This window comes from Neltuma alba, unplaced genomic scaffold (assembly GCF_004799145.2).
Source record: "Neltuma alba isolate B1F8T4 unplaced genomic scaffold, ASM479914v2 tig00006417_pilon, whole genome shotgun sequence".
In the NCBI taxonomy this organism is placed as follows: domain Eukaryota; kingdom Viridiplantae; phylum Streptophyta; class Magnoliopsida; order Fabales; family Fabaceae; genus Neltuma; species Neltuma alba.
Window position 1 is genome coordinate 40,689 of NW_021634457.1, and position 12,002 is coordinate 52,690.

Below are 12,002 nucleotides of genomic sequence, written 5' to 3' on the forward strand. Positions count from 1 at the left end.
TAATGATTCGAATAGTAAACGCTTCAAGAACCAAGTTACAATTAGTCAAAGTTTCAATCAAATTAATATTTAATGGATTTAGTTAAAGTTTAGTCAATAATCAAGTTAAATTTATAGACCAAAATGATTAATTTTTCCTTTAAAAAAAACCTCCTATTTTGGTAAAATTAGAAGAAAAACCCATCTATCTTACCTAAAAATATAGATTAGAGGGCATCTTTGGACATAATATGTAAAACTAGGGAAGCCACACCTTAAGTAGCTTGCCTTCAAAAAGACCTCTAGCCATCAACACAATTTCAATAATCCAATATGACAAGCACATTTGATGAAGACTCATAGTAGAACTAATCAAGCCTCAAGCCATCAGCACAATTTCAATAATGCAACCATAGTAAATAAAGACTCACACTACAATTAGTTAGGCCTCCGGCCGTCAGCATAATCACAATGATCCAATATGATAAATGTTCAAGAAAAATATACTTATATAAACTGAAGCCGACCTCTGGTCCACAAATTCTTTAGTTTTCTCATTATAATGTGTCTTCTTAAATAGTTCAAACATTGTAGGATTTCTTCCCAACTCTAAAGCCTGCAGTTATTTATAAAGATGTATTACATAATGCAACAAATAAACCATAATTGTATTTGAAGATAAATTCTTACCAGCCTCCTCTTATGCTCACTATTAGGAATACTCCCCCCTTTGTGTTGAGTTCCTCCTACGGAAGAAGCTCGATTGACTTTAGCTATCTCACAATTGGCCTTGTAATCTTCTGATGACCAAATTTTTTCTAACTCGGCCATTACTTCTTCTGGAATCCAATCAGGCCTCACATTTTTTTGAAATAGATCATGCCTGATATTATGCATTGTATTTCTCAAGATTTCTGCACATTTTGTGTCACATCCAGTATTATGGTAATTCGAAATAAGGAATATTCCTAAATAATTGAGGGTCAAAAATAATAAGGAGAAATAGAAGGATTTTGGTGGAAAATAATTATTATGATTTTCCAAGCCAATTATGAAAAGTTTGACTAATTAAGGAAAATTGGTCAAGAATAATTATGGGAAAAATATTTCAAGTCATAGAAATTGAGGGAAAAATAAGGATAATATCCTTTGAGAATCATATGAGATTATAAAATTAGTTTTAAGGTCAAATTACCCTTAGAGAAATTACAAAGGAATTTAAGCTTGATTTAGCCTAATTTAAGGGCTTTTATCTGGAAAATTCCAAATAAATACTTTAAGGAGAATAAAGGTTCAAGAAAATTTCTATGATATCTCAAGGAATTATAAGAAATTATAGAATTAAAATAAAACCCTCAAGTATCCAAGATTTTCCCTAATTTCTTTGAAAAGTGGAAAAATCCGTAAGAAAAGGAAATTTATTTTTCCTTTTATGTTAATTATGGGGAAATTAATTTTGAGACAAAAAAGGGCAATTTAGAAAGATAAAAATGAGGAGAGTAAAATAGGGCTCTGATAGAAAATAATTATAGAGGTTAGAATACTATAATTATAGAAAAGGATTCAAACTCGGAGTCAAAGTGCACCGATAAAGAGCTTTGCATTTTGAATGATCCTCATTGAGCGAAGTGTCAAACCCTTAATGGAGAGGATTTGAAATTGCCAAGTGTCATTTTCTAAATGGAGAGGATTTTGAATTTTGGTAATTAATTTCATTTGGATTTAGTTAATTAAGAAAGAGAAAGAAGGAACCAAGGGGGTAGTAACACTTGGATTAGCATTAATGATGGTGGTTGAGATATTTTGAAGCATTAAATGAGCACTTCCTCCCCTAAAATCAGACCTCCATTTTGTGCAAGCCATAGCCAAGAGAGAAAAGAGAGTGTTTCAAGTGGAACCAAGGAAGAACTAAGGAGAAAGATAGCATCTTGGAGCACACAAGTGAGATTCAAGGTTAGTTTTTGGTTCTAAGTTGTTCCTTGCCTTGTTTTCTTGCTTTGAATGGTTGGAAATCTTGTTTCTCCTCTTCTTTGGGTGCTGGACGAAATGATGATGGTGTAGGGGAAGGAGTTATGTTGCTCAAATATGGTAAAACACTTCAAAACATAAAAGATCCAAGTGGTTACAAGTGATTTTAGGGTTTTTTGGAAGTGTGTTCTTTATTGTGTATTGTAAGGAGCATTTCGGTTTTGACACTAAATGGCCCCTAGGATGAGATTTTCAATGTTTTGATGGTTCCATGGTGTTTAAAATGGAAAAACATGTGGGGATAAGGCAAGAAAGGATTTTTAAACCCTATGGAAAACAAGTTCAAAAGCAAAGAGCAAAGATGGAACCTTTATGAAGCAAGAGTATTTTTGAGCTATGTTCTTGCTTTTGGTTGAAATGGATAATGATTCTTGTTGTCCTTTTTATGGATTATCATGCTAGGGTTTTACCTTTGTGAAGAAAAAGAAGAGAATCAAAGAAAGCACAAATCTTTGGATCAAGGTAGCAAGTTAAACCTAGCTACTACCACTAACTAGCATTGTTGATTATTGTATGGTTAATTGCTATTATTGTGGTTGAGCTCTCTTGATTGTTATGTGGCTACTCTTTATAGTATCTTGCTTTGGCCTTTGCATGATTGAGTTTGCCAAATGATAAGCATGTTAGTTCATCAATAGTAGCTAATGTGATCATGCATAATAATGATACCTGCTTGGTGCTATAGTTGGTTAATTTGCTATTGGAATTTTCAAAAATCTCATCCCCTAAAAATAATGTAACATTTTAGGGCCTGAATCCTCCAAGGGAAAGCTGCAGATTGAAGGCTAATTTGTGGGGTTTAGCCACAAAAATTCGTGAGCTCATTTTGGTTATGTAAATATTAAACTAACAATGCTGGAAGCACACTGACACTGACTGGTTCATGTGACTTTTTGATTATGTTCCCGAATGCTTTTAGTCATGAAATTTGGCATGATGAAAGATAACGTCCTGAGCTTCAAATTTATAGCCAATACGTTAAAAATGGACCAGTATACGATTTATAATGATTTTTCAAAGTTAATGGTTAGAATCTGGGAATCAGGGTTTTTGGCAAATGGACAGTGTTGCTTTTCTCAAAAACCTGACGCTTTTTCATAAGGAATTGGACAATGAGATTATTTTTCCTTGAAATAGGACTTAAAGAGATTTAAGTAGAATTATGAACCACCCCAATTGGATTTTTGTAGAATAAGTTATGAATTTTTAAAGTTGGGCCAGAAAAACTGGATTTTTACCCGATGAACAGTAAAAATCCGAAATTTAGTGTTTTTGTGGTAAAAAGTGAGCCCAAAACCATCTAATGTGGTCAAAAATGGTTTTAAAAGGAACCTAAGTCAATGTAATAGTAAGGTGTGACATTTTGCATTCCAATTTCTCCTAATATTTTGTTCATGTTGTGGCAGCCACTTATATTTTTTCTGCATAAATGAGAAGCAAAAGAAATCAAAACTAAAGCATAATGTGAAACAAGTCCAGACACAATTTTCCTTAATAATAGAGATAAGATATATCGCCCATTCTGCAAACCACATTCGTTTATACTCAGGGGGAGTCACTTTCCAACTGTAACATGGATGGTCAAATTTTCCTTGAATTACAGGAAGAATATTTCGCACGGTTGCAACAGCAAGATTAAACCTAATAATCATTTTAAATAAATCATTAAAAATGCAAAATAATATTAAGCTAATAAATGAAGATATTAAATAATGTAAACTTGATGACTTACGTTTTCTTGTCAGGATATATCCATGTTTTACCATCTGAGGGATCACAACCCCATGGTGACAAACTATCTGGAATACCCCGTGGAGTGGCGGGTTGTGAGTTTTCTGTTCCAGGTATAGGATTTGAGGAGATGTAGGTGATAACGAGGGTCTGCTAACTGATTCAGCCATAATTGGAGATGATGCATTTGATAGCGAGGCTCTAAATGATGGTATAGGAATGTTTAGAGGTCTAATCGATGTTTCAGACACAGCAGGAGTAGATGTAGTAGCTACATTAGGAAGAGAAGGAGTTTGAAATTGCTGAGGTAATTGTGCAGGTGATGGAGTACTCCATTGCCCTCTACCACGCTTTAGTCGACGACTTGCCATCTGCATATTCAAAATTAAATAAATGAATAAAAACTAAATCAATAAGAACTAAATCTTCTTTAGAAATTAACAGAATTATAATCTAATCTAAATGAAAAATAAAAAAGAAGTTAATGCAATCAATCAAACTGAAAACTAAATAACAAATGCAATGTCACAACCATAATTTATGCATCATCTTCATCTTCATCCATATAAGAATCTTCCTCACCATCTTCTGTTTCTTCATCATCTTGAAGTTCCTCTTCTTCTTCTTGATCATCATCATCATCTTCTTCTTCTTCTTCTTCTTCTTCATCATCATCATCATCATCATCATCATCATCATAAACCATGTTATCAATCGACATGTCTACTTCTTCATAGTGAATTTCAAAGTCTCTTTCATTATTTAATTCATCATCATGAACAATTATTGGTAGTATGACCTCTAATCCATCTGCTTGAAATGCTTCTACGTTTGTTTCAGATGCAGGAGTGTCAATTATGCTATGAGCCTTGATGTTAACAACAGCTAACCAATTTGACTTTTTACGACAACAAGGATAAGGCGTGTAGTACACCTGCATTGCTTGTTGAGTAAAAATGAATGGGTCATACTCGCTATACCTCCGTAATTCATGAACTTCAACAATCTCATATTGTTCATGCACCCTCATACCACAATTTGGTGTTGGATCAAACCACTCACATTTAAATAATACTAGTCTTTTCGCAAGAAGACCCATATATTCAATCTCCATAATTTCTTGTAGAATACCATAAAAGTCATATTCTGATTGTGCATAATCAGCTCCTTTAATTCACACACCACTATTTGTGGTTGACTTTCGAAGGGCCCAGGAAGCATTATGAAACTTATACCCATTGACAAAGTACATAGGCCATGTCCTGACTCTTCTTTTTGGACCCCAAGCAATGTCGTGCAAAAATGGATCCATAATATTGTTGGCAGGGTTTTGAACCTACATGACATTATTAATGAATATCATGATAAATAAGGTTTGTTTCAGGTATTATATAAAACAAATATTACTTACATGATCTTTAAACCATGATGAAAATTGTTGATTGATTTGAGATTCTATCTCATTGTTTGTAATATGAGGCTTCTCTTCCTTTAATATTTGTACAAAAACACTACATAAAAAATAATGCATTAACCATGCATATAATTGGCATCAAGTTTAATCTATCGAATTTCAGTATTACTTACTTCATATAAGGTTGCACCTCATCACAATTCATGAGAACATATGTTGTAGCAGCTTTTGCTTCGTCGTCCTCTAACCAACGACCTTTACATTCCCCATATGGTCTTCCTGGGTAATTAAATATAGAAATTGCTTGCAAATCTAATTGTCCACCATCGTTATTTCTTATAGGTCTTGGTATTCTTGGAGGAACACCAGGCCCAAAGTAGTGTGAGCAAAATATTGTGGTCTCCTCAATTATGTAAGCTTCACAGATAGATGCTTCAACCCGAGCTTTGTTTTTGACCTTTTGTTTCAAGGTATAGAGGAATCTACATAAAAAGAAATGAAACCTAAGAGTTATTATTATACTAATCATATATTTACTCTCAATTTAAATAGATAGGTTTCATTACCTTTTAAATGGATGCATCCATTGATAGTGGATAGGTCCTCCAACCTTAGCTTCATAGGGAAGATGGACAAGCAAATGCTCCATTGAGTCAAAGAACCCTGGGGGAAAGACCTTCTCCAACTTGCATAATGTCACAATAATATTTTTTTCTAACAACTCTAGTTGATCTATCATCAATGTAGTAGAGCAAAGTTGTCTAAAGAATGGACTAAGCTCTATTATAGGATTCAAGACAACTTTAGGAAAAGTAGCAAAAGCAATGGGAAGCAAGCGTTCCATAAAAACATGACAATCATGACTGTTCATTCCATACAACCTTGCTTCTTTCATGTCAACACATCGGGCTAGATTAGATGCATATCCATCTGGGAGCTTCAAGTTCTTTACCCAATGGCAAATTGCTCGTTTTTGTTCTAAATGTAAAGTATATTTTGCACTTGGTTTCACCATTTTCCCTCTTCTCTCAACAAGTTCATCATCCTGCCGTCGACAATATTCTTTCAAGTCTATTCGAGTTTGTGTATTATCTTTTGTTTTTCCCTTTGTGTCCATGACAGTGTGAAACAAATTGTCAAAAACATTTTTCTCAATGTGCATAACATCAAGATTATGTCGAATGCGATTATTTTTCCAATATGACAATTCCCAAAATATGCTTTGTTTTGTCCAATGATGAGTGCTTTTATAGCCTTCAATTGGTATGATTTTTCCATACTCAGTCACCTTTGGAAAGTTTTGTATTCTTTGCCAAACTTCATCTCCGCTTAATCAAGGTGGAGGCATTGATTTCTCAACTCTATTCTTGTAAAATGAGGTCTTATTTCTCCTGAATTGATGATCATCAAGAAGGAATTGACGATGACAGTCAAAGAAAGATTATTTTCTACCATGCTTTAATTGGAATGCTTTTGAATTCTCCATGCATATAGGACATGATAATCTCCCCATTGTCATCCAACCAGACAACATACCATAGGCAAGGAAGTCATTGATTGTCCATAACAGTGCAGCTCGTATACAAAAGTTTTGTCTCAATGAGGCATCATATGTTGACATCCCTTCATCCCATAATAATTTCAATTCATCTAGCAATGGTTGTAAGTACACATCTATTTTTCCTTTAGAGTTATTAGGACCAGCGATGATCAAAGTCAAGAACATATATTCCGGTGTCATACACATCTCAGGTGGTAGATTATATGGGGTCATTATCACAGGCCAACAAGAATATTGTCTCCCAGATTGCCCACATGGTGTAAAACCATCAGCACATAACCCAAGCCTCACATTTCTGGGATCATATGCAAAGTTTGGATATGTACTATCCAAAACCTTCCATGCTTGCCATAAGATGGGTGATAAAGTACATTCAAACTGCGATGATTCTCATAGTGCCATCTCATTTCCTTTGCTGTTTTTTGAGAAGCAAACAATCTTTGCAATCTTGGAATAAGAGGTAAGAACCATAATTGCTTCCTTGGAACTTTCTTTCTTCTTCCATGACACTTTTTGGAGGAATATCTTTCACAAAACTTACATTGGGTTGCACTATTATAATCTTTATAGTATAACATGTACCCATTCACACAACAATCAATTTTCTTATACTCAAGACCTAACTTCGACACTAACCTTTTTGTTTGGTACAAATCTGTAGGCATATGAGTGTTTTTAGGTTGTGTCCTCCTCATGAGTTGGGAAACTAAATTGTAGCCTTGATGTGATATGTTAGTCATTGCCTTAATACTTAATAACTGCAACGTTGCTGAAAGTTGAGATTTATCTTCACAACCTTCCCATAAAGGTTGTTGTGCAGCATGTAGCATGTCATAAAATACTTGTGCATCAGGATTTGGCATCTCTTCAACACCTTTATTATAGTTATCCCTAAAACTCGACCCAGCTGCATCTATCACCATGGTCTCATATTGACTTAATTGGTCACCAAGTGGTCTACCTAGCATTGGAGACATGGGTGAATGATATTCTATACTTCTCTCACCATGACTAGTCCATATATAATAGTCTGGCATGAATCCATATTTATAAATATGTGTCTTCACCTCATCGAGAATGAGATATGGCCTACATCTACATTTCACACATGGACACCTAAGCTTCCCCGATTTTTGGCAATAAGGTGATTGCATTGCATAAGTAAGAAACTCCTCTACACCTTGCTCAAATTCTATTGTAACCCATTTAGTACACAGATCTATTCTATTGTACATCCATCTCCGATTTTCTGCGCCTTCCATTCTAAGAAAGAGGTGTGCAATAATAATATGTAAGAATTGGAGAAGACAAGTAATATATATGACAAAAAAATACACATACACATATATATGAATAAGCAAAGTTAAATGTCAACATTTGTATATGAAGAAACTAACAAGTTTTATTTAAGGACAACTCCTACCAAAGACAAGACTTGCTAAACAATCATTAACAAATAGCTTTGAAGTACAAAAAAAAATGAAAAAGATTATGAAAAATGTAAGAGATAGGAATGTATTGAGACTACCTATCAACAACAATCAAACAACATATATCAAGCTAGATAAAAAAAACAAAACATTATACGTCAACCCAACTAACAGTTAAATGGTCACCTTACTTGAATAGTTCTACAACTTGTGTTTGGGTTGCCACTAGACCTCTAGCTAACTCTATCAAAGGAGCTGCTGTATCTCAGATTATTATAATCCAACCCTGCACACACAATCAGGTCAACAAATTAAAACCAGAAAAAAAAAAGCAATCACTAAGCAACCAAGCATTTCAATAATTAGTAAATATAATATAAATCAAGCATAAGCAACCAAGCATTTCAATAATTGGTAACTCTATACATAGACAATATATACGTACATCATAAGTCCCTTAATATTCTAAGCAACCAAGCATCTCATGTAATGACAGATTTTACATGTATTTGCCCAATTATGGCATTGCAAAAGTGATGTAAATCTGTATAATAGTTATGGAATGCTCAATCAGTAGGAAACTGTTTTGCTGTTTCAGGTAATAATGCTCATAATGTTTGAGGCTGAAATTATAGGCATTTTGGATCAGATGTTTGCAATCTTTTTAAGTTGTAATCTACTGAGGGATTAACATCTCAGCTCTTATTTATTTCCTTTGGAATGATCAATGCATATAGTTGGGGCTAGGCCTGTAGTAATAACTCAAAATCAGATTCTAATTTGATAGGATCTTTGACCATCCTAATGAAATGACATCCTAACAATATAAAATTAATAATACAATCAGGAAAAAAATTAGAAATAATTAAAGCTAATAAACCATAATAAATTAAAGAGCTAAAGTTTTAGTGTTGAAACTGCATGCATATTGAAAGAATTTTGTAAAAGTATAAGTTTAGTGTTGGAATTCAATTGATACATGTTAGTATCGATATACTGGTCCCCATGAGGTTCTCAATGAAGATTCCCCTGCTACAAGTATTTTTAATTTCTTTTAAATCATGATGAGTCTGATACATCATCTGCTTGCTAGATTAATAGTATTCCAGTATGTTTTGGCCATATCCAAGCAATACTCTTCGTTTATATTTTACACTGACAGGTTAATCATAAGTTACCAAATGCCTTGAAGCATTGCAACTATCAGAGTGAAATCTATATCAGCTTTACATGAGGGGGAATTTTTTTAGTCAGGTAATTGAATCTATAATGCAAATAAACAAACTAGGATGCTTTACACATGATTAACTTGCAACATTCTCATTTCATGAGTTTTACATCAAGAGTAACCAAATGCTTGTGCCATCACCATTACACAACACTCATCCACCGACTATGATGAATGTAATATGGAAGCAACAACACAATCAGATGTTTGTACTTTGATAGCTCGAAGAATTAGCTTTCTTAGATAGAAGCCAATTCCAATAATACAATAATAAATATAAAACGAATAACCAAAAAAAGCAAATGAAAGCAAAAAGGCCCAATTTATAGAAGTTACAAATAAGGGTTAGGAATTACAGATGTTTGTATACAACAATAAATATAAAACGAATATAAAACTCCAATAAAAAAGCATATATATCAAAGACCAGTATACATTAAAGCTTGCCTAAATGTGTACCTCATTTTCCATCTCCCAGAATGAATTGCAGAGAATCCAATCAACCAAATGAAGTGCTAATCCTCTGCAATGTCACTAGTCAAGGCAGTACTAAAAGGCAGTCACTTAGTACCAGTAGAAATATTTTCAACAAAACTAGAAGGGAGATCTGAACCTTGAAATAAAAAGTAACCCACAAATAAAATGAAATCTAAAAGGGAATCTGAACTAGAAGATGCAAACAAGAAATAGAATGCCAAGAAGCTACCCAGTGATGAATCTAAACGCTGACGATGAAAATAGAGGAGGCCGACAGAACGGAATAGAATCTAAACTCTAAAGAGGAGATCGAAGAATGTGAACGGACACAACAACGCAAACAGAAGGCTGACACTCTGAGTCTTAAAACCTGCACATTCAGGCGCGATTTGATCTGAGGAGGAGAAATGGAAGAAGAGTAGGAGTGGAGGATTGGAGGAGCCTTTGCTGGACTGGCAGACGATGGTGAAGGGGTTTCATCAGAGAAATAAACCCTTAGGCGTTGAGGAAACCCTTAGAAGTGGTTTGGCTCCTCCTCTTGCGATTCTTGTAATTTTTTAAAAGAAGGAAATTAGAAAAAAATCCTAAAGAGAGCAAATTTGTGATATTTGTGGAGGGAAAATGAATTTTGCCTTTGCAAACAGAGGGAACATGCGAATGTTTTGGAGGGGCAAGATTTTTCACACACATATAGATATAAAATCTAATTAAATGTTTCTTCAGTAAAAAATTATAAAATAAAATTGTTATTATAGAAAATATACTTAGCATTAAAATGATAAATTAATTATTAAAATTATTCCTTTTAATTATAATACCTCTCTCTCACATATCTTATCTCACTTTTAATTATATCACATCTCTCTCTCACACACTCTATCTTTCAGTGCCTTCCCTCTCAACTTTCCCTCCTTTTTTTTACCAGCAATTTTTGCCATCTAAGCATGTAATTAGAGAAAATCAATACATGCCTCAAAACCTAAATAGTAATAATAATATAGAAATATTGTCCAATAATGTTAAACTAATATCATACATATATATAGTGATATAAATATAAGATATATCAAGAAATAAGCATTAAAAAGAATATAATAATGTTAAAATAAAAAACATAAATATAAGACACTACAATAATAAAGATTTAAACCGCAGTTTATTCGAAATATTTTTATCAAATTTAATACAAATATATTTGAAATCTTTGACAATAAAATATAGATATATTTAAATATGAAATTTACAAATTAAATTTAATCCATAGGATTATAATGATAGGGGCAGAATCTCTAACTTATATGTTACCAGGATGAAATTTTTTTTTAAAGTAAAGTTGTCAAGCTTTTTATAATATTCTAATCAAATATTTTTAGATCTAATAAGATTTTTCTTATTATAGTCTTAGATCTACTCTATAATCTCTAATTTTCTTTTCTAATTATCATTTCTCAATTTCAAGATGACTAAACAGAAATTCAAAATATTTATAATTATTGTTTTAGAAATTCAAGATATTGATTCTCTTTTTATACTTTACCATCCCCTTATTTATCTTAGATGTTCTTATATATAATTTCATTATCAAATGAGCATTTACTATTACTCCAAGTCGCAAACGAGAATTAGGATACACACACTATAGATTATATTTAGGTTGTGTTTGGGATAGCGGTGACAGAAGTACAGGGTCATGTGGGTTCGTGTTTTTGTTTTCAGTGAGGTGAGAGAAAATTCATACAGGGTCAGGGTCATGTGGGTAAAAAACTTTAATACCCACATAAATTTTTTAATAATATTTTTCACCGCCCCTCAGCATCCCGAAAAAAGCTCCTTCAGATTGCTTCTTCCAGAAGCCCATTTCAGCCTCAGAAGCCAGATTGAGAAAACGTGGGCCCAAACATGATAAAACTGTCTCTTTAGCTTATCAGGTGGGGATGCACGTTTGGGGGTCCAAACGTGATCCCAAACACCCCCTTAATAACATGGGCCATCAGTTGAGTACTTTAGTCAAATAATGAAGCTAACCCAACATACTCGCTTTTGGATCTAAACTAACCTTGCCAAAACTTCTTTTGAACTTTCTTTTTTCGAACAGATCAAGTATATGCAAATTGAGCTAAATTGACCTCGTTATTAGGTTTCCAGCTTAACTCT

The 12,002-nt window shown here is 33.4% G+C and overlaps 1 long non-coding RNA gene across 1 annotated transcript; it reads right to left on the reverse strand.

The window, feature by feature from the left end:
• Nucleotides 1-4,046: 4,046 nt before the first annotated feature.
• LOC114750304 (uncharacterized) lies at nucleotides 4,047-10,052 on the reverse strand. The gene is made up of 3 exons (XR_003740646.1): nucleotides 9,831-10,052; nucleotides 8,330-8,429; nucleotides 4,047-4,109 (listed from the first exon to the last, which is right to left on the reverse strand). It is a non-coding gene; the product is annotated as an uncharacterized LOC114750304 (long non-coding RNA).
• Nucleotides 10,053-12,002: the final 1,950 nt, after the last annotated feature.